Source organism: Tupaia chinensis, unplaced genomic scaffold, assembly GCF_000334495.1.
Source record: "Tupaia chinensis unplaced genomic scaffold, TupChi_1.0 Scaffold000270_2, whole genome shotgun sequence".
NCBI classification, from domain to species: domain Eukaryota; kingdom Metazoa; phylum Chordata; class Mammalia; order Scandentia; family Tupaiidae; genus Tupaia; species Tupaia belangeri.
The window spans coordinates 4,030,228-4,034,652 of NW_006159751.1; the positions used below are offsets into that span (position 1 = coordinate 4,030,228).

At 40.0% G+C, this 4,425-nt stretch overlaps 1 protein-coding gene across 5 annotated transcripts in view; it reads left to right on the forward strand.

The window, feature by feature from the left end:
* The window catches only part of HIPK1 (homeodomain interacting protein kinase 1), an 88,198-nt gene that overhangs the window by 30,481 nt on the left and 53,292 nt on the right, over positions 1–4,425 (forward strand). The window contains exon 1 of one of the 5 annotated variants that reach the window (XM_027772320.1): positions 548–566. The exons of the other annotated variants lie outside the window; for them this stretch is intronic. The gene's annotated coding sequence lies outside the window, so the exon portion shown is untranslated. Of the gene's footprint in view, positions 1–547; positions 567–4,425 lie in introns of those variants that run through there. 5 annotated transcript variants of the gene reach the window in all.

Genomic DNA, 4,425 nt, shown 5'->3' on the forward strand with positions numbered 1-4,425 from the left:
GGCCGGCCTGCGGGGGGCGCCTCCCTCAGCCCTCCCGGCCGGGACCCGGCGCCGCGTCCTGCGGCCCGGCGGCTCAAGGCCGGGGAGGCCACTGCGTTCCCGGGAAAGTGGGCAGGCTGCGGGCTTGTTTTCGGGGCAACTCCCCCTGCCTTCTGCCACTTCTCTCTTGAGCGTGTTGTCCTCAAGTGACAGGGGGCCGCCTAGCTCTCTTCACCCGGCCGGTTTCTTCCCGGCTGTCGTGGCGGGTTCCCAGTGTGTGGCTTGTGCGTGTTTCACAGCTCTGCTTATCTCCATGGTTTTGTGTGTTGCTTGTGTGTTTGGGACCAAGGAGGCGGTGTCTGGAGACGACGATGGTGGCGGGTGGGTGTGGAAGCCTTCCTGTCCTCTCCGCTGCTCTGTAATCGTTAGGTTTGTAATTTGTAATGATGGTGGAGACTACGCGGGACCAGCCCACCTAATGTGTATCTGCGCGAGGCGCATCTAGAGGTCTGGCTCAGAGAGAAACTTTTGCTGCCTGTCGCCACTTTGAAACCTTTCGTTACAAAGAAAAGAAGAGGGGGTAGAGGGTACGTGAGAAAACAACCGAAACTCCTGGTTAAGGCCCACACGGTTCCACAGGTCTGCGAAGAAGAGTCCCTTTTCTGTGCCTAGCAACCGAGACGTGCTGTTCGGTTTCCAGGAGCGCTGGGCTATAACCTCTAGTTTGTTGTGGTGACGAACCGTGAGCAATGGGCTGTGTTTATGCTGGACGCGCTTTCTTTTCTGTTTAGGGACGGGTAGAGAGGATGAGGATGGGGTGGAGAACAACCCAACCTCAAGCTTTTTACTCAGTCTTTTCTCCATGTAACCACTCATTCGCGTAGATTGTGCGTAGACTCATTTTGAGGCAGCCCTGGATGCTTTCCCTGGTCTATTTTTGACACTTTGGGAATTCTCAGTCATTACCTCAAAGTGTTAGTTTCGACTGTAGACTTTTCTGACCCAGTCTGTCCTTTATCTTGTTTATTTCTTAGTAGCTCTGGTGGAAACAGCAGCGTGGCTTCCTGCTCCTGATGAAGTGGGGTTAAATTAAGTGGCCGATGCTCTCTGCGAAACCTACCATTTTGCTCGTTTGTGTAAAGCTATTTTTGATTCCTGGTCTGGAGATTTTCTTTTTCTTTTCTTTTCTTTTTTTTTTTTTTTTTTGGTGTGTGTGTAAGATTATAGAGAATACAAAGCATTACCAGCATTAAAAAAAGGTTGTTTTATATATATTATATATAAGCCTAAAGCTTTCTGTATGTCATTTTAAAATATACTAACAAGTCATTTAACCTCAGAGTTGTTATTCAGCTGGTAATTTTGGATCCTTACGTGTAATTATCCCAAAGTTGTGTGTTTTAATACTGGTCTAATAAAGGATGTCATTGACTTGAAGATACTGTTGCTGGCTTGAAGGATATTTTGGTAAAGTACTTGTGGTTGGAACAAGAGGCAGAAAAGCCAGTAAAGCATCTGAAGAGTTAAAAAGCAGTCAATGAGATCTTGTAAATATACTGACTCTGATTGGCAGGTAAGGTTCTTTGCTGGGGATATCTTCATGCATAGTTTATCGAATCACCATACCTTGTAATTTTAGGGATTTTAGAGCAAATCAGTTGGTAACTTGAGATATAAAACCAAATCAGTATACCCTCCTAAAGGAAAAAGAAGAGAATCTCAATAGTTAACGATTTCCTGGAAAATAAACTTTTTTTATTCCGTGCTTTTGTTTTTTGTTTACAAAAGCTCCGTAAATAAGCGAGCCAAACCTGCCTTGTAAACTTCTGATACTTGAAACTTGTGCAGCTTGTTAGTTGTAATTGTAACTGGCCCTTTGGTAATTTGAAGTGATTTTGCAAACGTAAGCTGCTTGATCTGCTATCTCCTCTTCTGTTTTCATTTTCATGACTGTATAACAGCAATCTATTTTTTTAGGTCCTTTACAAAATTACTTGTTATTCTTTCCTAGTTTTTTCCTTTATATTTCATGGTATTCTGTACACACGTTATCAAGATAATTTTTCTTCAGGTACCACTTTAACATTTACTGATTTGCTGTTTGGTTCTTTTTTTTTTTTTTTGTTTTTTGTTTTGTTCCTAGTCTTCCTTTCAGTTGTTCAAACCCAGCCCCTAAATGTCTAATATATTTCTGTAGCACGTAATTTGGCACTTAAAAATGTGCAACCTGTTTTTATCTTTTTTCTTACTTTTTCGTGTGTCCTAGCATCTCAGCAACCTTCTAAGCTCTTTCAAGGTAGGGAAACTTAGTTGTATGTCTTTTGGGTCCTTTAAAAGTACTTAAAAGCACCTGGTCCAAGGCTTTCTCAGCGTGCTTAATGCAAAAACCCAGAAGACCTGAACTCTGCTAGTATTGCTGCTTATTAGCTCTGTGTAAAATTCGTTCGACCTTTTTGTGTCTCCCTCATCTTGGAATTGGAGGATTTTTAGAAAGAACCTTTTAAAGTCCCTTATAGAAGTAAGAGTCCCTGTACTTTTTGCCAGTGACTTTTTCTCTAATCAAATATATCTCCTTACTCTGTACAGTTTTTTATTTTCTCATATTCCTTGGCATATTGGCAAAAATCATGTAATTCTTCTAAAAGACTCTCTTCCACCTTCCATCTGCCAAACTGTTGCTACTTTACTTAAGTTCCTGTTTTTTTTTCAACCTTGCTGGCTGATCTAAACAATGCTTTGTCTTAGTATTGTTTATGTTTTATATTGATATCTGCTTTGTTAATTTGACTTTTTTCTTATATTGGAAGCTTCTCAAAGTACAGTTTTCTTTATCCAACTTTATAGACCTCATAGATTGTCTTGTATACATACTGAAATAGAACCTTTTTACCAAACACAAAGCATTACTTTTCTTTTGTTTATAAATTTGTAATTCCAAGTAAATCTAAGAGAACTATTGAAAGTTAAAATATCCTGCCTAGAAGGAAAGTATCCTTCAGCTAGTTGACCAAAATATTAGAAAATTGGTTTAAATAGCTGTAAATTACATGGAGTTTTAGAGTTACTCCACCAGCAACTCACACCACCTATTCCACACCCTGTTTTTGCAATACAGTTGGGGAACTGGCTTGTCATACAGTTCCGTATGAAGGAAGGAAGTACAGGAAAGGGGGTGGGGAACCTTGATTCAGATGGTGTCCTTAGGGTTTCAAGTTTACTTTTTTCTTCTGTATTACTGTATTTAAAACACAAAACCACATGCGTGCACAGGCACACACACACACACACACACACACACATGTGTATCTTTTTGCAGATAAGAGACTAATTTTTATCTCATGATTATTTCTCTAATAATTTAGTTGAATGATAATGTGATATCCACTTACATTTATATATGAAGAAATAATATGACCTTTTTACATATAGTCATTCATTCTAGCAAATATTTGGCACATACCATATTGCAAGCTATTGTGTTAGATGCTGGTAGTAACTATCTCCCTCTCCCCAAAAAACCCCCAAACAAAACAAAATCATAAACCAACTATGACACCCACTCTACTATTGAGGCTTGTTCTCATAGAACTTGCAGTTTGGAGGAAGAGTTCAAGTTTTAAATAAATAATTACACATGGTCATACTTAGAATAAAATCCAAAGTTGTCCATAAGTCAATATGTGATCTGGCTCCTGTCTGCCTCTTTGGGTACTCCTTCTAATACTTTCTGCATTGTTCCATTCCATCTATACTGTTCTTTTCTTCAAATAGGCCAAGGATGTTCTTGTCTTTACACTAACTGTACTTTTTCACTGAGATGGCTCCTTATCAATTGAATCTTGATTTAAATACTGTCACCTTACAAAGTCTTCCATGACTATCTCATCTAGAGTATCTCTCCCCCTCCCATCTTCTCTATTCCATCAGTTGTACTTTGCTTTTCTCATAGCATTTATCACTAGCTGCTGTTTTCTCCAGGGAAGGGTGTCCCCAGTAGAATGTAAACTCCAAAAGATAAGGGATTTTGTTCACCTAGAACACCACTGTAATCTCTTGTGTCTGTCGCTGGCAGACAAATAGTATGGGCTCAATACATGATTATTAAATGAATAAATGAAATGTAGAATTACAACTGTGGTAAGTGCAAAGAAGTAGTAGAGGGTGCCATGGGAGCCTTTACCAGGGAACCTTACTTAATAAGAAAGGGCCTAAGGAAGGCTTTTCTGAGTGTGCTTCTCAGACTAAGGCTGACGAAATAATAATCTAGCCAAAAGAAAATAGTTTCTCTCTCATGTAACAGCCTGAAATAAATGTTCCAGGTTGAAGTGAGCCTTCCAGGTTGACAGGCAGGTCTCTTCTATGTGATCATTCAGGGATCCATGTATCTTTTGTCTCATTGCTCTACCATCCTTTCGGTATTGTCTCATGGTGAAAACTGTCTCCATG